We start from the raw sequence: 23,635 nt of genomic DNA, 5'->3' as shown, positions 1-23,635 counted from the left end.
TGCCCGATGTCACGAGGATGCAGGGAAGTGCAAGGTAAGGTCCCCGTGAGAGATTTCACATCCATCAGGCTCACAGTGAGGAAGACATGTGACATCTGACAGCACCGAGGGTCTGAGAGGATGTAGATCAGCTGGCACCCACGGTTGATGAGCGTGAAACCTGGTCTGGCCACACTGAAAACCACTTTGGCCTTTTCTTGTTAGGTTGACCAGTCCCATAGCTTAGAATCCTGCAAATCCACTCCCAGGAGTCACACAAGGCACACCCAAGAAGAGTTCGTCGCAGCACTGTTAGCAAGAGGAGGGGGAGAAAGGAAATGACCCAGATACTCATTGACAGAGCAGTGCAAAAAGAAATTGTAGCACAGTCACACAATTTCTTTCCACACTGGTGACAGCAAACTCCAGCTACACAGCAGCACAGCTCAAGCGTAGAGACAGGGAAATGTTGAGTACAAAAATGCAAATTTTAGAGATCTACATACAGAGAGCAAGTTTTTAGAGCTTGAGAACAAAGAAGCAATCTAATGTTTAGGCTTATTCAGTCGGCCTGTGAGCAAGAGAATGGCAAACAAACAAACACCAAATTGCAGAGAGGGGTGACCTCCAGGCAAGGAGAAGATGGAAGTGACTGGGAATGTTCTAGTTCTGGAGTTGAGCTGCGGGCCCACGGATGTTCATTGTCCCACCATCCTTCATAATGCACGAAACACACGAAGTATTAAAACAGAACAGAGGCAAAGGAGAAAAGCAAGAAGAGAAACATGGTGTGGGTCCAGACACATCCAGTATGATTTCCTTGTCACACACATAGTTGACTGTTTTCACGTGGTGTCACGGGGGATACCAAGAGTTCCGTCGAGAGGCCAGAGCGGGAAGTGAAAGGACAGGCAATTGGACGAGGGCATTCTTCCCTCTGGGCCTCAGTTTCTCCATATGCAAAATAAGGGGGTGTACCAGGAGTGGCAAATGGCTGGCGTGCATAACCCAGGTCTCCCCTTCCTCACCCGCTGCGGACACTACTCATGGATTGCAGCACTGTTTCACATGGAACACAGACACGCAGCGTTGGGCTCCGCAGCTGGGCCCTGCAGGCTGTCAGGGGTGCCAGTCTGAGAGGGCACACTAAGTGATACCTACGTGCTGATCTGGAGAGAGTCCCTCCAGCTGTGGCCTGGAAGGTTCTGAAGCCTCACCAGCAGGCACTAGCTAGTCTGAGAGGCAGGGGCCCTAGGGAGGAGCCGACTGGCTTTGGAACTGACCCTAGCTGGATCCTGGCAGTGTGCAGCCTCAGCTTCTACACTGCCCACGCCTGTGGCCTCCGGTCCGCCGCGGCGGGGGGGGGGGACCCTGCCCCCACATCATCTGACCAGAGCCCGTGCTCCCATCCGTCGGGTGGGCAGGCTCATGTCTATGCTCTGCGGGTGAGCTCTGCTGGACCTGAAAACGGCAAGACGGGCAGAGGGCCGGGCAGGAGCTCAGCATCACCCTCGAGCCCAGAGAGTCGTGGAAGCGGCCCCGTTGTGCCAGATTCAACCAGCTCTCTGAGGCAGGAGGATGGCATTCCTTTCACCACCGCCTAGGCCTGCCTGGGCCTGCAGGCCTTTGCTCCTGTGCTCCCCTCCATACCTGCCCCCCCTGCCCCCGCCTGTCCCCTCTTCCTCCCCTTATGGTCCCAGCTCACAAGACTCCTCCTTGGTTGTGCTATTCCATCTACCTCCCACCCCCACCCCCCCAGTGAGCGCTGACGTCCCTTCCTCTAGACAACCACCACACAGAGGTCAGCTTTTCCGAGGAGAGCTTGTGTGCTGGGTCTGGTCCAGTTTCTGTGGGTGTCTGTCCCCTCCAGTATGGAGAGCCCAGCAGGGTCCACCTCACAACCCGCATGAAAATAATACCATCAAACAGCCACAATTCCTTGGAATCAATGGGCTTCTCCGAGAACTGTCCACCTACTGCCTAAGCCGCACAGCCAGTGAGGTTGGCAGTCGGGGATTGGTACCTCCCTCCCTATTCCAACAGTGAGAAACTCAAGGGCCACAGAGGGGGGTGACTTCTCCAGCATCACTGCCCACCCTCCAACCTTCTGGGAGGCTAAGAAGCTTTTCTGTCATGTCCCATTAGGGCCCTCAAACCCCAGGAAACACCTCATTTCCCCAGAGCAGGGGCCTGCTGAGTGACCACAGCCCCTAATCATGGAGAATCTGGTTTCATCCGTGTCCCTGCGGATTCTTGTAATAACAAGATCATGTGGAGAGACATCATACCCAGGGACGTGATGCTTCGGCGATTCGTGTCTCTTTCATTTTGTTCACCTGATACACGTTTTAAATGACTACTGGGCTGTGGACACAGGAAGCCTTGATTCACTAGAAAGAACCGTGGTGGGTTTTCTTAGAAGACAAAGTCAGGCATTTAAGGCATCCAGACGTGTCCAATGAGCAGAGTGGAGACAAAGATGTCTCTCCCGCTGCTGTGTCCGGGAACACAGCTGCCCACACACGCCCACCACACCCTCGGATCAGAGCCTGTCACTGATATCCACGGTGTGAAAGGGCTTGGAACCCACTGTCATCTTTATCACCATCCCTCGACCCCAAGAAGCAAACACCATGAGCTTGCAAAGGCACTCCAACAGGAATGCTCACTTGTGTTCCCAAGAATACACACAGACGCCAGATATTTACTTTTGGTTCCCACTTCTCCTGGGTTCATCCTCTTTCAAGTCCTGGAAACTCAGGGCACCACTTCTTGCCCTACAATCCCTCCATCAGATCCCCCCAACGCCCACTCTCCCAGGAAGCTCCCCCCACCTGGACACCTCCAAATCCTCCTCAAAGCCATCTCTGACTCCCCCTCTTCCTTGCCTTCTTGCTGGCCTCTTTACACTAATTTCCTGCTAGAACGATCATAATGGGTTCAAATGCTGCTGCTTGCACACCTATCTCCCCCATCACCGGGCAGGTTGTGGGAGCAGGGCGCAGGGCTGATGTACCCCCGTTACCTCCAGCCCCTCAGCATGGGCCCGGGCACATTGGTGGGGGGTGGAGTAGGGCCTCAAAGAAGCATGATCTAAATCCCTGGGCTCTGTTTTCCTCAAACTTAGAGTGTAGTGAAAGAGCTCTAATGACAAAGAAGGTAAATTCTAGGTATTCTGAACAGAGACCAGGCAATCCTTTCCTGAGTATTTCACAGTGAAGCCAAGACCTCGTTGGTGAGTAACTGTCAACTGCCCAACAATGGGAGTGAAGAACTTTCCCAGGAGAGAAAGAGTCACAGACAAATGTTGTAAGGAGGGAGGGAGCAACTTGAGTAAGGACCAAAAGGCCAGTGGTGCCTCAGCAAAGCAATGGGGCGATGGGCAATAGTTATGGATTATGCGTATCGGCTAGGTTAGGATGGGTTATGCTGCATAACACACAATTCTCTATATCTCAGTGGCCTACAATAAAGTTTCTTTATGTCTCAGACTATATGCACATGTGGCTCTCCTTCGTCTCCTCTCCCCTCTGGACTCAGGTTGACAGAGCAGTCTGTCTCTATGTGGAATATTGCCATTGTCGTGGAAAAAGGAAAAGAAAAGTGGTAAAGTACTCACTGGTTCTTAACGCGTGTGCTCACATCTGTTTTCACTGTTCAGCAGCCCCTCTGCCATGCCTGAGGATAACATGGGCCGTGCTGTATAATCCTCCAACCGAGCAGGGCACTTCGATACAGGGCACCGAATATGGGGGAGTGGTAATCCAGTTCCACACCGTGCTTATGATTTTGACGTCTTTCCTAGGATCAGTGAAATCTGTTGAATAAACTGTTCATTTCTAAAAATCCCTCTGGCTGTAGTGAGAGACACAGACTGGAAATGGGCAAGGGTGGGATTCGGGAGAAAATTCAGGAGGCTGCCTCAGTTTCCCCAGGCAATAAAAAAAAAGAAAAGTCCTTTACACTAGGGTCATGGCAGTGGAAATGGAGAGAAGCCAAGAGATTTAAAAGATGGAAGGGTCTAGTGATGTACAAAGAAGAGCAGAGGTGAGTGAATGTGTGACCCCAGAATGGCAAAAAGGTACAGCAGGCTTGGCTTCTCATGTCTTAAACAGTTGCTGGCTCCCATCTTTGGGGAGGACCAGCTACTCTATTCTCTACTTGTCCATGGGCTCTCTATGTTCTCCTAAGAAATCTCCCTTCTTGCTTGAAAAAAAAAAAAAAGGCTGAGCTAAATCAAGATGGGAAGACATGGATGTGGTGAGCAGCCGAGTGAGCTGACAAATGAGTGACACAATGACCAGGGGAATTAATTCATGTCTCCAAGTGTTCAAAGAGTGAAGAGAAACTAGACCCAAGCGGAAGAAAAAGAAAGTCCTCCCACTGGGCATGCCTCAAAAGGATCCCTCGCCTCCCTACTGACACATCAGGCATCTTTCTTCTCCCACGGGGCTATGACCAATTTCGGCTATAACAGAGAAAGGGGAGTGGGTGAGAGAAGAAGAAGGGAGGGACAGGGAGGCAGAGGAAGGATGGGCTCCATGGACATATAGCAACCTCTATAGAATCCTCTCGTCTCTTCCATGTGGCCTCCCTCCCTATGCTTTCTTTTCAGAGTTCCAGACTTGACTTTCAGTGGTGGGAGGCCTTGGGATTCACAAACACCTCAAAAGAGAATTTCTGTAGCAGCACCATTAGGCCACCTTACAGGAATTTAGAGCCTTGGGGTCCACAGAGGCACAGAGAAAGCCGCGGGGTCTCCTCTGCCCTGGGTGTTCTCAATAGCCAAGAAGAGGAAGGTTCAGACACAGAACTGTATGGTTGTGGACTCAGTTCAGGGCACCCACGGGGACAGCAAACAAGATGCTCCCTGTGGCAGCAGAGGGAGTGTTGTGGTCACTGTCCATGGTGCTTACAGGCTGACTCAGCTGGAGAGGCTTGTTCTAAGACCCAGCCACACAGGATGTCAGAGCTGAGAGGGCTCCAGGATTTCAACTTTCCTAGTGCCTCATTTTGCAGATAAGAAAGCACAAGTCCAGAGAGGGGAAAGACTTCCCTCGGGGCCACACAGTGGGTGGCACCGAGGGACTGGAAGCTAGCCTCTAGATGCTTGCTCAGACAAAACTCATTTCCTTGGAAGGCTCCTGGGATTTGCCCCCAGACACCCAGAATAATTAGACCCTGAAAACTTACGGGAGCACATAGTAGGTACTCAGTGGACACTGGTTGACTGAATAAACGATTATACCGGGGCGCAAAAAAACAAATCTTGAAGCTGGGCGTGGGCCCTGGATCCTGAATTCAAACAGGAAGTCGTGTTCCTTTTTGGTATGGGTGAAATGGTACAGAAGAAAGCAGTGGGGGAAGGGAAGAAGTGCTGCCACGAAGACAGTGGGGTGGCGGGAAGAGGATAAGAGCAGTTGCAACCCAGGATATTAAGCACAGAGGAGGGCAGCAACTGGACACTAACCTCTGTTCTCTCAGGTTCACTCCCACCCTGGAAATCAAGTTGAACGGCTCAGGAGTTTTTCCTTAGGGAGGGTGGTCACACGACCTCAATCTGGCCATCCTCCCTGGCCACAGTGATTGGCTCAGCACTGGGTACGTGCCAGTCAGGTCCCAGTGGGTCCAGACCTTAGGGCTGGAATCATAGGGAATGAGGGGTTCTTTTTCTGTTGGGAGGCTGAAGGTGACTGTTGGGGGCCATCTTGCTTTCCTAACAGAAAAGCCCAGCTGAGAATGACACCAGCACAGAGGAAAGTAAGCAAGGCCAAGAGGTCGGGAAAGATGATTGCTACTGATGTCATCAAGCACCCAGGTACGGCCTTGCCTAAAACTGTCTGCCCTTAGCCTTCTTAGGTACATAAATCATTCTCTCCTGCCTCGTTTGATTGCTTGTTTAGGCCTCTTTGGTTTTTCTGTCACTCAGTGGCTATCAAAAAACAACAACAACAACAACAACAACAACAACAACAACAACTCCAATTGCTCCTTGAAGTTGTCTAAATGGAACATCCTGGAATTGTGACAGTATGGATTTAGGCTAGGTTCAAGGGGGACTTTGAGATAACAGTGCAAAACTCCACAGTATAACCTGGAGAGCCAAATGGATTCAAACCGTATCTGTTGGCGGCCTGCTATAGGCTGGGCCAGTCACATTACCCAAATTAATCTTCATAGGACCGACCCTGTTAAGGTAGCAACTGATGACCCCATTTTAGAGGACGTGGCGGAGGCTCAGAGAAAGGAGGTGACAGGGCTATAGCTCGGAAGTGTGGAGCCCAGATTGCACACCCGGATTCTGCTGTGTGCAGCCTGAGAAGCCTCATGGTACGGCCTGTCCATGTGTCAGGGCACCCGGCCCCACACCTGGCATTCTGTGGGTGCCTGAGACTTGGTAACTGTCATGTGCCTGTTACAAGACTCAAAAAAGCAATGTGCACTGAAGGCAGGCAGGAACCTTCTTTCCCCAGCACTAACACAACTTCCCAGTTCCCCGAGGACTAGAATCCCTCTCTTTCCCTTGCTTTCCTTGGCAGAGTCCTGCTCATGTGACCACAGGGCAGTCCCCCATTCACAGCCGGCATTGGGAGCTGCTACAAGGGAAGCCAAGAGCCTTCACCTCTCGAACACCATGCCTGGGGACATCACTTTCCTTGGAGCCTTGGGGAACCTGACGCCCGACTTGCACACCCGAGGTCTTTTCCAGAACATGCCAAGAGTCTCACTCGGTTTGGAATGGGATGTATCCATCACTGCACTTTCCATGTCTCACTCGTGCACTCCTTTCTGTGCACGGTGGCCTCCCGTGCCTGCCACAGGAGAGGCCAAGATGACAAGAAATCAACAGCTTAGCACTTGAAGGGACACACTAGGCAAGAGCTGACAGCTGGAAAGCTCTATTTAGAAAAGACCTCACGTGGGGCGCCTGGGTGGCTCAGTCGGTTAAGCGTCCGACTTCGGCTCAGGTCACGATCTCGAGGTCCGCGGGTTCGAGCCCCGCGTCGGGCTCTGGGCTGATGGCTCAGAGCCTGGAGCCTGCTTCCTATTCTGTGTTTCCCTCTCTCTCTGCCCCTCCCCCGTTCATGCTGTGTCTCTCTCTGTCTGAAAAATAAATAAACGTTAAAAAATAATTAAAAAAAAAAAAAAAGACCTCACGCTTTACACTGAAGAGGCTGTCGAAGCCCTCGGGGTCCGGAAGCAGTGCTTGGGCCAAAGTGAACTGGAAGGCTTCATGATGGCTTGAGGCTCTGGCCATGATGGGGGAGGAGAGGATGTGGTGAGGTCCCTGGGGTGACCCGAAGGCCCACTGCATGCAGGCTCAGGTTGGCCAGAGAGGAAAAGGCAGAGGCTTGTCCCAGAGGTGTTCACAGACCAAACATGAATGGGCCAACCAGACAGACAGAGCACCGTAGCTCATGGGTGTAGAGTACAGGGACAGGGGCAGAGATCCAAGTCTCCTGGGGAACTAGTTAAGAACAGAGAAATTTTAACCGACACTAGAAGGCTGTATCAGTTGGATGTGTTTGGCTGAAGTGACAGAAAACCCTACCAAGAGTGGCTTAAACTCTGAAGGCATCTAACATTGAATGTTTAATGACGATGTGAGAGATAGGAGGTCCAGAGGTGGTCTGGTGGCTCACAATGTCATCAGTGACCCAGGTGCCACCTGCCTCTCCGTTCTACTGTTAACAGAATATTGGTGTCACTGGTTCACGGTTGCCATGTGGCTGCCTCCACTCCGGCCATCACATCTGCATAGTTAGCACTCAAGTCGGAAGCAAGGGGGCACCTTCTTGAACCCTGCCCACCTCTACTCAGGAAGGAGAATCTCTCACAGAAGCCCCCAAAGACTTCCTCTAATACCTCATTGGCCAGAACTGGGTCCCGAGCCCCTTCCCCAGCCAGTCACCAGCTGCAGGAAAAGTGGTTGCCGTGACTGGCTTGGACCAACCCTGATTCCTCCAAGTGGAGCATCCACAGGAAGAAGGCAGGGCGGGCTGGACAAAGGCTACTATGTGAGCATCTGACACCATCCAGCTCTAAGGGACAAGTGGATAAGGGAGCCGAGGGCTCAAAGCACAGGGAATGGAGAGCCGAAGGAATGGCACAGAGGTGCAGAGGTGTGGGGACAGTTTGGGTGCTCGGGATTACTGCTGGTTCGTTACCGTGGGAACACAGCACAGGTGGGAAAGGTGGGCAGGCCCTCATTTTCCAGTTTAGGCCTGGAGTGGGGCAGGCCTTAGGCTATGGGGAGCTCCTAGGAGACGCTGAGCATGAGAGTGAGTGCGGGAGCAGAGCGGAAATCGCAGTTTTGTACGGGCACTTTAGGAACGGAGTAGAGCCATTCTGTGACAGCCAATAATGTCGCTAATAAACTCTGGTGGCCTCTATTCAAACGGATGATTATAATTGACAAGAGAGAGCAAACATGACCTTAACTCATACATTTGGTAGTGGCAGCTACCTGTTTCTGGATATTAGAACACACACCCTCAGCCTGGTCCTTTAGACAGCTACTGTGTCACATCCGCGACCCTGTGGCCCCCACCGGTCCTACCTGCCCTCAGCCTGGCTTCCAGCCGGAGGCTCCAGGGGCCCTGAAATGACTCTGTGCCCAGTGTTGTCATGTACACAGGATGCCCCCAGCTCGAGGGTGGGGCTGACTGTGTCCCACTCTCCAGAAAAGACAGCAGAGGCTGGAAGTGAGTGGGGGTTTGCTGTGAGGTGTGGGGTAGGGTGTGACCCCAGAGCCTCTGCCTTTCCCCGTCCACCATGCTATGTATGACTTCAGGACTTCAGGAAGTTTGCTTATTGGCTAAACAAACCCAAGGGGGGCTCAGAACTCCTGCTCACTCCAGCGCTCCACCAGGGGGGTGCAGAGGATGGGAAGGGAGAGGACATGGGGAGGGGAGGGAGGAGGGCTCTGCTCTGTGCCATGCTCACCCATGCAGAGGGGCACACATGTCACCCCATAAACGTGTCATCCATCCGTTATGCCCTGGGGCCCTCCGAGCCGAGTGTGAAGAATGCCCTGCTCTTGCAGGGACCACACGGTCCGGGGGTGCCCAGGTGGGCAGGTGCACCGCGGGGGAGGCCCTCACAGTCCAGCCCGTGTCTGAGAGGGCAGCAGCCCTAATGAAGGCCCTCTGTTCCAGGAAATCACATCCTGGGATGGACAGGTGTCTGGGTTGCCAGGTCAGCCAATTCTGGCCTTAAAGGGCAAGCTGGTATCATCCAGGGGGCTGATTTTTTTTTTTTAATTAAATGGCACATTGAGAACCCACTAGTCAAGCCCCAATCCTGCTCTCTTGTAGCCCTCAGCCTCAGCTTTGATTTCTTCTGGGGCCACAGCTTCTGGGCTTCAAGTTGAGTCCCATTATGCACATCAATTTCGATCCCTTCCTGCATTGACTTTAGTGTTAAGAGGCCACCCCAATAAACTCCCCCTCGCACACAGGCCAGCAGGCCTCTTTTCATGCAGTTCTGTAAAACGTTGAGCTGAGGGTTTAGAATCATAAGGCTGGGAGGGGCCTGTCTGACCAAGCAGGGCGGGTGGGTGGGCACCAAGGATTCACCCAGAAAACCTCAGCCAGCAAAGTGTCAGGCCGCCAGGACAGCTGCCGCCAGGGATTGAGTGGGTTTAGAGGAAATCGATTAAGTGGATTCGTCCAGCTGCCTCCGGGACGGCAGGCCCCAGAGGGGGGCTGTATGTGTGAAAGATGGAGTGTCCCAGCCGCCTGGACCCGCCCCTTCTCCAAACCAGGTGGCGAGACACGGCTTTGAAATAGGAACACTGGCATTCAAAGCTGGCTCCATCACTTAGTCATCAAAAGGAAAACGAGCCTCAGTTTTCTTCTCTGTAAACTGGGACTCTTGAAAGACCTCCCTCTTAGGGTGGGGTGGGGGGGGATTAAGCGAGGTAACACCGGGTTAGCTCGGAAGCTGGTTGGGGCTGAGTGTGCTCCCAGACACGCTATCATTATTGTCATGATCCCTGTCTTCCAGGGAGGGTCGGAATGCTTTCTCCATAAACCATTTTACTCTGCCTTTGTGTCTGCCACAACTCCTCAGCTCTGCTGTTCTGGTGCAAAACAAACCTTAGCCATAGGTAGTCTGCACTCTCCAGCTCTGCTTTCTGGGTGATGGGGGTTCAGGCACCTGGGACCCGCCATGTGTCACAGTCGCATTTTAAGCAGTGGGCAGGGCTGTTTTCCCAACAAGTTGCACTTGGCCTTGGATCGCTAACCCTGTTCTAGGAGGCTGGCTGGGCATGAGTCCCCTGGAGTCCCCTAAAGTCCCCGGGCAGAGGCTCATGTGCCCTGGAATCCATACCTCCCGGCCCCCAAGCAGTGGGGCAATTAGTAAATCGTGCCCCTGGGGGCCTTGCAGCTAAGACCCGAGTGAGTGGCGCTCTGTCCCTTATTCAAACTACCAGGAAACCCAGTCGTGGGAGACGGGGGATTTGCCCAGGTCACACAAACTCAGTTCAGACTTCCTGGGGCACTGTGATCTGCTCTTCATCACTGTCAGTGACAAGGGAAAGGCCTCAGGTGGGAGGGGTGTGTGGGCAAGAGGACCTGTTGGGTCACGCTAGCCCCGCCTGTCAAGGAGCAGCTCTGGGTGACACATGGCCCACGTGTGTCACCTTTCAGCTCATAAGAGAAGGTCCCTTTGGAAGCACTGGCTTCTGTCCTTCGATGGAGAGCCGACTGCGTGCCAAGCACAGCAACCCTACGAGTCAGGTTGGGAAAGCCGGGCACAGAGAGGTCAGGGCAGTTTCCAGGTCACACAGCAGGTAGGGGCAGAGCTGGGGTCTGATGCAGACCTGATGCCCAGGCCCACACTCTCTACTTCCCCAGGAGCCATCATGACACATGCCAGTGTCCCTCGGAGAGGTACCAGCTATCAGCCCCGGGAGCCATCCCTGCCCAACAACCAGGCAGTCATAAAAGGGGGGAAGGACAGGGACGTCTCCTGGGTGCCAGGCTGGGTTTGAATCCTGGCTCTGTCTCCGGGTGAGTCGCCAAGTCCTCCTGTCCCCATGGTGCTGAAATCAGCAACTACTTTTTAAAAAAATTTTTCTAATTAACGTTTTTTTATTTAGTTTTGAGAGAGAGAGAGAGAGAGAGAGAGAGAGACAGAGCGTGAGCGAGGGAAGGGCCAGAGAGAGAGGGAGACACGGAATCCGAAGCCAGCTCCAGGCAGTGAGGCGGCTCTGCGAGTGAGGCGGAGACCTAGCGGCCTGCAGGCCACCGCACCCTGCCCAGGAGGCTGATTTTGGGGTGGTGGTGGTGGTGAAGGGGTGCCCCTGCATTTCCACAAGGAGGCCACCAGGTGGGGGCACAGGGGCTGCGCATATCCTGAATCTGGACCCTGTCTCGGGGCTCCTCGCCCTCAGCCCATCTCTAGTCAAGCGACTTTAACCAAGGGCCAGGAACTAGGCCGCAGGGGCCAAATCCAGACTTTGAAAGAATTAATTTTCACATTCAACATTGGGAGAGTTCAGATGGAAACCCAGGTGTGGCGATTTTAGTGGTGGCTGTGTGATCTGACATGAGAAGGTCTAGCTGGGGAGGAGCCAACAGGGAGGGAGAGCGTGCAAGTTGTTTTTGCATCTTGCATCCATGAAATACAGCCAGATCAACTCCAAACCATCCTGCACACCTAGAAAACTGATTTGAGTATTAACACAACAACATGCACAACCTGAACCACAGAACTCAGCAGGTACACGACACGGAGAGGCGAACTGGGGGAGAGAGAAGCCGCGGAGGGCAGGGAGCTGTTTTTGCATGTAGAGAGAGGATGGAGACGCGGGTGGGGGGGTGAGGTATGGGAAAAGCACTCCCCCCCCCAAAAGCATTTGGAGAGAAAGTGAAAAAGTGGAAACAGCCACAGTGACTGAACTAAAAAGGGAGAAAGGAGAAAGGAGAGGGCTTAAATTCCATTAAGATGCTATAAACAGGTGGAACACAGAGCCTGGAAGTCCGCAGCTCAATACCTGGCAGTGCTCTGGTGGGAAGGGCAAATCCCCAGGAGGAGAGTGAAGTCCAGAGGGTCTTCGAGCCACAGGGGAGAGGCGGTTCCCCTGCTGGGAGGACATCTGGTAGAGGCGGTGCGGCCCCCACAGAGGCAAAGAGGTACCATCAGACCCTGGAGAACAACCATATTCGCCGGTGCTGGAACAAGGTTGTCAAGGGTGAAGCCTGGTGCCAGAATTGTGTCGTGATTTTGCATAATCCCTGAAATGCTGCCGCTATATGATTGCGTGAACTTTTTCTGGGGCGGGCTGGCACCCGGTCGCAGTCTCTGCGCATCAGCAGCAGCACGGTCCTGTGAACGTTCCTGGGTGCGGTTGGCACCTGGCCATTGCTCAGTGAGACTCTCCTGAGGAAAGTCTCAGCGGGTCAAAGCCACAGACCCTCAGAAGTGAGGGGTTGGGAAACACCGCTGCATCTGAGATAAAACTCAGGAGGGAGGTGCCGCCTGGCAACCTGACGGCTTGGTCACAGACAGTGTAAAAGCAGGCAGTGAATGGAAGCCGGAGACAAAGGACAGGTGTGCGACTGCTGGTTGGGGAGAGCAGAGTTCCCATACTAGAGACTGGGTAGCCGGGAGTTGCCATTTTCACCCCTCCCGCTCATGAGCATACATACCTACAAGCGCCACAACAATCCACCCCAGTAAGCTAAGCAGCGCCATCTAGTGGAGAATGGAGCCGTTACACTAAGCCCCGCCCAACTGGGCCAACCTCGCTCTTCAGGAACACCACAAGTCTCTGCTTGCTTAGTTTATGGACTATAAAGTGCTTCATAGTTTGACTTCTAGGGAAAAAGGATGTAATTTCAACCATATTTCAGGCTGTTTGCTGGTCCATCTATTCCATTTTCTTTTTCTTTTTTTGTTTCTTTTCTTTTTCTTGACTACAGGAAGAGAAAAAATTTTTTTATTTTCAATTTTTATTAAAAATATTTTTCTTTAATTTTTCTTTCTACTATACTTTTTACTTTTTTGTAAATTTTCAAATTCTATTTTACTTCCATCATTTTATTTTATTCTATATTTTTTTCATTCTATATTCATTTTTTTCAAATTTTCCAATGTTTCCCCCCCCCCCTTTTTTTCCCTCCAATCTATCAATCTCATTTCAAGAAACAGAACAAAACACACCTAGGATCTAGCATCATTTATTTGATTTGTGTGTGTGTGTGTGTTTAATTTTTAATTTTATATTTTTTACATGATTAATTCCTCTTCTTCCTTGAAAATGACAAGACGAAGTTATTCACCCCAAAAGAAAGAGCAGGAAGAAACGACAGCCAGGGACTTTAACCGACACAGACCCAATCAAGATGTCTGAATCAGAATTTAGAATCACGATAATAAGAATACTACCTGGAGTCGAAAAGAGATTAGAACCCCTTTCTGCACAGATAACAGAAGTTAAATCTAGTCAGGATGAAATGAAAAATGCTATACTGAGCTGCAATCTTGAAAGGTGCCATGGTGGCAAGGATGGATGAGGCAGAGAAGTGATTCAGGGATACAGAGGACAAACTTATGGAGAATAATGAAGCAGAAAAATAGAGGGAGACCAAGGCAAAAGAGCACGATTTAAGAATTAGAGAAATCAGTGACTCATTAAAAAGGAACAACATCAGAATCATAGGGGTCTCAGGAGATGAAGAGAGAGAGAAAGGGGTAGAAGGTTTAAGTGAGCAAATCACAGAAGAAAAGTGTCCTAATCTGGAGAAAGACACAGACATCAAAATCCAGGAGGTACAGAGGACTCCCATTAGATTCAACAAAAACTGACCATCAACAAGGCATCTCATAGTCAAATTCACAAAATACTCAGGCGAGGAAAGAATCATGAAAGCAGCAAGGGAAACAAGTCCTTAACCTACAAGGGAAGACAGGTCAGGTTTTCAGCAGACCTATCACCAGAAACTTGGCAGGTCAGAAAGGAGTGGCAGAATATATTCAATGTGCTGAATTGGAAAAATATGCAGCCCCAAATTCTTTATCCAGCAAGGCTGCCATTCAAAATAGAAGGAAAGATTAAAAGTTTCTTAGACAAACAAAAATTAAAGGAGTTTGTGACTGCTAAACCAGTCCTGCAAGGAAGTTTAAGGGGGACTCTCTTGAGGGGGGAAAGGATGGAAAAAAAAAAAGAGAGAGAGAGAGAGACCAAAAGCAACAAAGACTAGAAAGGACAAGAGAACACCACCAGAAACTCCAACTCCACAAGAAACATAATGGCAATAAATTTATATCTTTCAGTACTCACTCTAAATGTCAATGGACTAAATGCTCCAACCAAAAGACATAGGGTAACAGAATGGATAAGAAGACAAGATCCATGTATATGCTGTTTACAAGAGATCCACTTTAGAACTAAAGATATCTTCAGATTCACAGTAAGGGGATGGAGTACCATCTATCATGCTAATGGCTGACAAAAGAAAGCCAGAGTAGCCATACGTATATCAGACCATCTAGACTTTAAAATAAAGACTGTAACAAGAGATGAAGAAGAGCATTATATCATAATGAAGGGTCTATCCACCAAGAAGACCTAACAGTTGTAAAGATTTATGCTCCAAATGTAGGAGGACCCAAATATATAAGTCAATTAATCACAAACAGAAAGAAACTCATTGATAATAATACCATCATAGTAGGGGACTTCAACACCCCACTTACAACAATGGACAGATCATCTAAACAGAAAACCAAGAAGTAAACAATGGCTTTGAATGACACACTGGACCAGATGGACTTAACAGATATCTTCAGAAAATTAAATCCTAAAGCAACACGGGGTGCCTGGGTGGCTCAGTCAGTTATGCGTCCGACTTCGGCTCAGGTCATGATCTCGTGGTCCGAGAGTTCGAGCCCCACGTCGGGCTCTGTGCTGACAGCTCAGAGCCTGGAGCCTGCTTCAGATTCTGTGTCTCCCTCTCTCTCTAATCCTCCCCCATTCATGCTCTGCCTCTCTCTGTCTCAAAAATAAAGAAACGTTAAAAAAATTTAAATCCTAAAGCAACGGAATATACATTCTTCTCCAGTGCGCTCAGAATTTGCTCCAGAAGAGATCATGTACTGGAACACAAATAAACCCTCAACAAACACAAAAAGATCGAGATCATATCATGGATAGTTTCAGACCACAATGCTGGGAAACTCAAAATCAATCACAAGAAAAAAATGTGGAAAGATAACAAATACTTGGAGACTAAAGAACATCCTACTAAAGAATGAATGGGCCAACCAAGAAGCTGAAGAGGAAATTTAAAAGTACATGGAAGCCAATGAAAATAACACCACAGCCCAAAACCTCTGGGACACTGCAAAGGCGGTCATAAGAGGGAAGGATATAGCAATCCAGGCCTTCTGACAGAAGGAGGAAAGGTATCAGATACACAACCTAACCTTACACCTTGAAGAGCTGGAAAAAGGACAGCAAGGAAAACCCAACACCAGCAGAAGACAGGAAATAATAAAGATTAGAGCAGAAATCAATGCCATGGAAACCAAAAAACAAAACAAAACAAAACAAAAACCCAGTAGAACAGATCAATGAAACCAGAAGCTGGTTCTTTGAAAGCATTAACACAATTGATAAACCACTAGCCAGTTTGACCAAAAAGAAAAAGGAAAGGACGCAAATAAATAAAATCAGGAATGAAACAGGAGAGATCACAACCAACACAGCAGAAATAAAAACAATAAGAGATTATTATGAACAATTATACACCAATAAAATGGGCACTCTCGAAGAAACGGACAAATTCCCAGAAACATATAAATACCAAATCTGAAACAGGAAGAAATGGAAAATTTGAACAGACCCATAACCAGTAAAGAAATCTAAATAGTAATCAAAAATCTCCCCCAAAACAAGAGTCCAGGGCCAGATGGCTTTCCAGAGGAATTCTACCAAACATTTAAGGAAGAGTTAACACTTATTCTCTTGAAGCTGTTCCAAAAAAATAGAGGAGTGGAAGGAAAACTTCCTTTCTATGAGGCCAGCATTACCTGGATTCCAAAACCAGATAGAGACCCCACTAAAAAGGAGAACTATAGACCAATTTCCCTGCTGAACATGGATGCAAAAGTCCTCAACAAGGTATTAGCCAACAGGACCCAACAATACATTAAAAAAATTATTCACCACGACCAGGTGGCATTTATACCGGGGATGCAGGGCTGGTTCAATATCTGCAAACAATAGATAGGATTCATCACCTCAATAAAAGAAAGGACAAGAACCACATGATCCTCTCAATAGATGCAGAGAAAGCATTTGACAGCATCCTTTCTTGATAAAAACCATCAAGAGAGTAGGGATAGAAGGATCACCTTGAGATCATAAAAGCCATATATGAAAGACCCAATGCTAATATCATCCTCAATGGGGAAAAACTGAGAGCTTTCCCCCTAAGGTCAGGAACAGGGCAGGGATGTCCACTCTCACCATTTTTATTCAACATAGTATTCAGAGTCTTAGCCTCAGCAATCAGACCACACAAAGAAATAAAAGGTATCCAAATCAGCCAGGAGGAGGTCAAACTTTCACTCCTTGCAGATGACATGATACTCCATATGGAAAACCCAAAAGATTCCAACAAAAAACTGCTAGAACTGACCCATGAGTTCAGCAAAGTCACAGGATATAAAATGAATGCACAGAAATCAGTTGCATTCCTATACACCAACAATGAAGCAACAGAAAGAGAAATCAAGGAATCGATCCCATTTACAACTGCACCAAAAACCATGAAACACCTAGGGATAAATCTAACCAAAGAGGTGAAAAATCTATACACTGAAAACTATAGAAAGCTTATGAAAGAATTTGAAGAAGACACAAAGAAATGGAAAAATATTCCATAGTCCTGGATAGGAAGAACAAATATTGCTAAAATGTCAATGCTATCCAAAGCAATCTACATAGTCAATGCATTCCCTATCAAAATAACACCAGCATTCTTCCTAGAGCTAGGACAAAGAATCTTAAAATTTGTATGGAACCACAAAAGACCCCGAAGAGCCAAAGCAATCTTGAAAAAGAAAACCAAAGCGGGAGGCATCACAATCCCAGACTTCAAACTTTATTACAAAGCTGTAATCATCAAGACAGTATGGTACTGGCACAAAAACAGACCCTCAGATCAACGGAACACAATAGAGAACCCAGAAATGGAGCCACAAATGTATGGCCAACTAATCTTTGACAAAGCAGGAAAGAATACCCAATGGAATAAAGACGGTCCCTTCAGCAATTGGTGCTGGGAAAACTGGACAGCGACATGCAGAAAAATGAACCTGGCCCACTTTCTTACACCATACACAAAATTAAACTCAAAATGGATGAAAGACCTAAACTTAAGACAGGAAGCCATCAAAATCCTCCAGGAGCAAGCAGGCAAAAATCTCTTTGATCTTGGCCACAGCAACTTCGTACTCAGCACGTCTCCGGAGGCAAGGAAACAAAAAGCAAAAATGAACTACTGGGGCCTCATCAAAAGGAAAATTCTGCACAGCGAAGGAAACAATCGGCAAGACTTAAAGGCAACCAACAGAATCGGAGAAGATATTTGCAAATATAAATACGCCATTACGTATCACATAAAGGGTTAGTATCCAAAACCTATAAAGAACTTATCCAACTCAACACCCAAAAATCAAACAATCCAGTGAAGAAATGGGCAAAAGACATGAATAGACACTTCTCCAAAGAAGACATCCAGATGGCCAACAGAAACATGATAAAATGCTCAACATCACTCATCATCAGGGGAATACAAATCAAAACCACAATGAGAGAACACCTTGTATATACCTGTCAGAATGGCTAACCTTAACAACTCAGGCAACAACAGATGTTGGCGAGGATGCGGAGAAAGAGGATCTCTTTTGCATTGTTGGTGGCAATGCAAGTTGCTGCAGCCACTCTGGAAAACAGTATGGAGTTTCCTCAAAAAATTAAAAATAGAACTACCCTACGACCCAGCCATTGCACTACTAGATATTTATCCAAGGGATACAGGTATGCTGTTCTGAAGGGACACATGCACGCCAATGTTTACAGCAGCACTGCCGACAATAGCCAAAGTATGGAAAGAGCCCAAATGTCCATCTCTGGATGAATGGATAAAGATGTGGTATATATATACAATGGAGTATTACTCGGCAATCAAAAAGAATGAAATCTTGCCATTTGCAACTACGTGGATGGAACTAGAGGGTATTATGCTAAGTGAAGTTAGTCAGTCAGAGAAAGACAAATTCCTATAACTTCACTCCTATGAGGACTTTCAGATACAAAACAGAGGGAAGGGAAGCAAAAATAATATAAATACAGGGAGAGAGACAAAACATAAGAGACTCTTACACCTGGAGAACAAACAGAGGGTTACTGGAGGGGTTGTGGGAGGGGGGATGGGCTAAATGTGTAAGGGGCATTAAGGAATCTATATTGTTGCACTATATGCTAACTAACTTGCATATAAAGTCAAAAAAATAAATATAAACAGAAAAAGAAGATCCAGACGCTTGGGGGACATTCCCTCCGGACCTCTCTCTTCTGGGGCTGAGCTGGAGCCATCCTGTGGACAGAGCTTGTCCCCCTCCACAGTCCCCACTGCTCCCTAAGCTCCCCCTGCCTCTCCAGACTCGGCCCCTGGAGTCATCTGAGTCTGCTGTCCTCCCTGCTGCCTCATGGAGCTTCACTTCCTCATCTGGGCATGAACCACAGCCATGTCAGCCTGCCCCAGTCCCTGGCCAGGGGTCTCAATGGGCTGAGAAGGTAGCCCTCAAGGCCGGCCCTGCAGAAGCAGCTGAGAAGGGGAGGAGGTGGGCCAGGAGTTGGGAACAAGGGCTCTGGGAAGTGTCCCCAAGGTATGCCACGGCTTCTGACTTCCCAAGATCCACCCTAACAGTCCCTCATACGGCCCTCCATCAGTCATTTGCAGACCCCAGCCAGAGGGTGTCTGTGGTCCCAAGGTCAACACTGAGGGCACACAGCAGCAGACGCCCGGCCCAGCGCTCCAGTTCTGGCATGTATAGCTCATGTATGGCACATGTGCTCATGTATAGCACAGCATCCTGTGAGGTGGCTGTGGCCAGGCCCACTTGCAGGGAGACAAGGGGCTTGCCCGAGGTCATGCACACTAATAGGGGTTAGAACCTCAGTCTGCCAGTCTATAAAGCTGCCCCTCAAAAAGCAGACCATGTCCCCAGGAGACTGGTCATCAGGCAGTTACAATCAGGTGATTTGAGTATAGATGGGGTGAGTGTGTCAGGGCGGGGGGTGGGCAGTGGGCAGGCAGGGTCGGAAGAGCAGAGTCCTGAAGGGGGAGGGGCTTTGCTAGGTGCTGAGGACCCAGCTTGTGCAAAGGCCCAGGGGTGGGATGCAATGGGGGCGACAGGGCTCGCATGCTAAGGCAGGAGCAGCGGGGTGGGACAGAAGGTGACGCTGGGCGCACTCGCCCCCATGTGTGGAAGCCCCCAGATTCCCCCCTCCTCCCGGCTCCACCCACGTCCTGGCAGCCCTGTCTCCACGTCTCCATCTGTCTCCTGCCCTGAGGCCCGGCCCCCTAGCCGTCTCCTCAGCGTCCTGAGCTTCCACACTGTCCTGTCTTGGCTCAGACACAACAGATGGATTCCCGCCCTTGAAGTGATAATTAGTTTCTCATTACCGAGAGGTACCATTCTGACATGTCCTCAAAGTTTAAAATAAATTAAAATTGGAAAAAAAAATCCAGACTCTTAATGGTGTAAATGAGCACGGGAGTAAGAGAAGGTCCCTCGGCTCCTATTAATGATGGAGCCCTTCTGGTCCTAGAGAGAGGGAGGAGGTGGGCTTGACCCACAGGTGGCCTGTGTCTATTCAGTATTCTATCTATCGTCACATTTTTCTCAGCCCGTTTCTGCACCTGGCCCAGAGCCCTTAGAGAGCTCACGGACTGGAGAGGAACCAGGGTGATCACAGCCCTGTGCCGGAGGGGTCTCGGTGAGGCCAGAGGGGGCTGTGGAAGGCGGTGGGAATCAAGAAGGGCTTCGAGGAGGAGGGTCTCCCAGGATGAGCCATCATCTGGCCACAGGGAAGCAATGGGAATACATGATGAATGAGTAAGTGAATGAATGAATGAACGAATGAACAAATGGGTGCCCATCCAACAGAGAGCAAGAAGGAGCAGCCAGCCCAGGCCCGGGTGGAAACGCAAGGCACCCTGAGTGGGAGAGCTGTAGTGTGATAACTGCCACACACCTGTCCTTATGGCCCTCTCGCTGCCACACCTAGCCTGAGCTGGCTGCATGGGAGCCCTGCTCTGTCTTCTGCTCCGGGACACTGCTCATCATTCCTAGCAACATCCCCCAGGGTGGTCTCAGTATCCCCACGTGTACTTGTACCTGCCCCCTGGGGTTGGCTGAGTTCAACAGATTGATAACGCAGACTCGGGTTAATTAGCTAGAAAGGTGAAACCAAGGAGTACCGAACGCACAAAATACAGACTCGAGACAAAGCTAAGATTCCACACTAATAATTAAGACACGGGCATCCCGCTGCAGCCTCAGGGCCTTTGCACTTGCTCTTCTCGCAACCTGGAACTCTGCCCAGTGCATCACTTGCTCCCGAAACACCTTTAGGAACTGCGTCCAACATCCTTCCTGATTTTATTTTTCTCCACTCTATATGCCGCCACCTGACTTTGCGTACACGTCACTTCTGTTTTTTTCGTCTCTCCCACTAGACCGTTGGCTACATGAGAATGGAGACCCCTGCTGGCTTGAGCCGCCACTGTGCCCTGGTGTCTGGAACCAGCCTGGCATGCGAGGGCCTCAGTGAATGTGCCCCAGGTGAGTGAATGTTGTAGACCACAAACCAGAATGTCCTGGGTAGTGCTGAGGGCTGTTTATTCACCTTTTGACCCCCTACGTGTGCCTGGCACCGACCTAGGTGTAGACACAGCAATGAATGAGACAAAACAAACAAACAAACAACAACCCCCAGATACCTCTGTGCCCTGCTCCTGAGGCAAAGACACTGTGGAGGGCAGACAGTGAGCACACTGTGTTAGAAGGGGCATGCGTGTCAGAGGAAAGGCAGGAGTCAGGAGGCTCAGAAGCGCCAGGGTGGGGCTGGAGGAGGCTGGGGGCCAGCCACGGCTGGGGCGTGGGGGAACAATCATGGGAGAAGAGATTGCACAGGACCTGGTGCCCTTGTGCATGAGGACTCTTTCTCCAGATGGGGGAGCCGTGCCTGGGTGCTCGAGCAGGGGTGGAGCCCTGAATGCCCCGAAGGGATGAAGTTGGTAATGGCAAGGGAGACTAGGGGTGGGGGACGCTGTGACTGGGGGTTGGGTAGGCGGGGATGGTTCCTCCGAGAAGGTGACATGTAAGATGAGGCCGGTGTGCGTGCATCTGTCTGCCTGACAGGTCGCGTGCTGAGTCACTTTGACTTGACCTCTCTGGCTTGTCACCACCCCCTCCCACCCCCAGGAAGAATCCTCCTTCTAGGGCCCCACTCGCCAAATAGAAATGACCAACGCAGAGCCCACACCCCCCCACCTCCTTTCAGGCTGTCAGACTCTCCGACCCCGGGCCACTGTCTACCTGGCGTCATCACCCCCGGGCCAGGTACCAGATCATTCGGGACAGCCCCCACCCAGGCCCCAGGGTCCTGAAATTATCCACACTAGCCAATCCTAAGCGTGTCACCTGCCTTGCTTGTTGCCTCCTGCAGAAACCACAAGGAAGGCGCCTGTCACAATTGTCCCTCCTCCTGGGGTTTCTTCACGTGGCCCTGCACGGTGTGGCGTGCCCCTTCCTCCTGGGAACCGTGAGTAACAAACTCTTCTCAAAGGCATCGTCTCCTGATCTGTAGGCCTTACTGAACCTCAGATTTTCTCTAGATACACTTTATTTTAAAGCGGCACTACCAGACCCTTTGCAGACAATTAAGAGTAACAAACAAATGGACTGTATACGTTGTCATGACATCTTCAGCAAAGTTAATGTTATTAGAAGTCCTTCCCCCCCATAAGATGCAGGTTCCGTAAGAGCGGAGGGCATATAGGAAATGACCCTGAGCAGACCAGGCACCTGTGAAGTCCTCGGTATCTGTCTCCCCAGACTGAGAGCTCAGGCCCAGTCGTCCTCAAGTCCTGGACTCCACCTTCCTACCGTGCTTGCTGTTTGGTCGGTTCGTCAAATTCAGCTTTTAGGCTTGTCAGCTTCGCAGGGAACTTGTCAGCTCCAAACTCATCTTTCGAGCAATAATCAAGTCACACCGTGCGCGAGATGGCCTGTTCCCGGAGTTATTTAATTAGAATCCGCAGCTATTAGCGGGGCGAGAGTCAGCACAGCCTATTTCAAAGCCAGCTACCTCTCTGGCGGAGGGTGGGAATGCACCGTGTGGGAGGGAAGAGGATGAAGTCCCTGAAGATACGAGGTGGACTCCTTACGTTGGGAGCGTGGAGCCTCTTGTATTTCCAGGGAAGCCCCTGAAGAGGGGAGGGCTAGAGCCGAGCTTGGCTGTTCACCCCACGGAAGGAAGGGCCGAGAATTTCGGAGGGCTTTGGTTCTGGGAGCAGCCTGCCCCAAAGGAAGCACACGGAAAAGCCTGCCCCAAGACTGCTGTCCTGGTTACGACAAGCTTCAGCTGCTGTCACGGAGGTGCCCCGCATGAGTTTGCATCTCTCTCCGGCTCGGTCTACAGGCAGACGGTCCAGGGCTGGCCTGGCAGGGCTGCCCCAGGAAGCTCCTCTCCCCAAAGCCCTGTCATCCCAGAGGAGCCGCCCTGGGGCCAGGGTGGGAGTTTGCGTTCCCAGCAGCAGGACAGGGAGAGAAGCAGAAAGGGCCTGGTTCTCTGCTAGGAGACACCCCAGAAGGACAAATCGCTTCCCGTCCCATCCAGTGGGGAGAGTCTGGTCACTCAACCGGCCCTGCCGCAGACGATGCCGGGAACCCTAGGGTCTTGGGCGGCCACACGCGCAGTTCAAAGTCCGGTGTCTGGTTACTCCGAGTAGTGGATAATGCCACCGGGAGCCACATGGACACGTCTGCCACATCCCCTTTAATGTCCTCTCTCGGCACTGACCACTCTCTACCCTGAGTTCATGTTTTACGAGAGACTGTTCATCACACAAGCTGCATGAAGTAATTTCATAATTCAGGAAGCAGGTGAGAACCCACCAGGGGTGTCAAATCGCTGAGGGACGCAATGACTGTCTCTGAAGCTCCCCAGCCAGAGCCCACTGTGCACCTGCAGCCAAAGGTGTCTTGAGTCGCGGAAGTGGTCACGTTGGTCCCCACTCTTTAGAACATGAAGACTGTCCCCGAAAACCCGCTTGGACTAAGGAGACCAGAGGCAGCCAGGGGCCCTGAGCTCACAGGAGAAAGTCTCATTGGTGGAGCATCCCATGCTCCCAGCAGACTGCTTCCCAGGCCCTGAGCTAGGGGACATTCAAGTCTGGGGATGCAGAGCAAAATGCACTAGTGGGCGTGGTCCCGGAAATAAGGGGTGCTGCTCCAAACGCCCACCCTTGCCTGCCTCCCCCACCTCTGTCCTGTATGTGCACAGCTTCCTTTGGTGTGAAAACCCTCCAGGTTCCTGTGGTGGGGGGCGGGGGGGATCCCTCCC

General features: G+C 50.4%; 1 protein-coding gene and 1 long non-coding RNA gene across 3 annotated transcripts in view; both read right to left on the bottom strand.

Moving 5' to 3' along the window:
• Positions 1-4,614, bottom strand: part of LOC131518900 (uncharacterized) — a 67,341-nt gene extending 62,727 nt beyond the window's left edge. For both annotated transcript variants that reach the window (XR_009265333.1, XR_009265334.1), the window contains exon 1: positions 3,599-4,614. This is a non-coding gene — a long non-coding RNA (uncharacterized LOC131518900). The remainder of the gene's footprint in view (positions 1-3,598) is intronic.
• LOC131518876 (serine/threonine-protein kinase MARK2-like) overlaps positions 1-23,635 on the bottom strand; it is a 50,565-nt gene that overhangs the window by 14,713 nt on the left and 12,217 nt on the right. The gene's annotated exons all lie outside the window — the stretch shown is intronic.

Source organism: Neofelis nebulosa, chromosome 1 (assembly GCF_028018385.1).
Source record: "Neofelis nebulosa isolate mNeoNeb1 chromosome 1, mNeoNeb1.pri, whole genome shotgun sequence".
Taxonomy (NCBI): Eukaryota; Metazoa; Chordata; class Mammalia; order Carnivora; family Felidae; genus Neofelis; species Neofelis nebulosa.
Note: the sequence above shows the minus strand (reverse complement) of the source record. Positions and strands in the feature narration are given on the sequence as shown.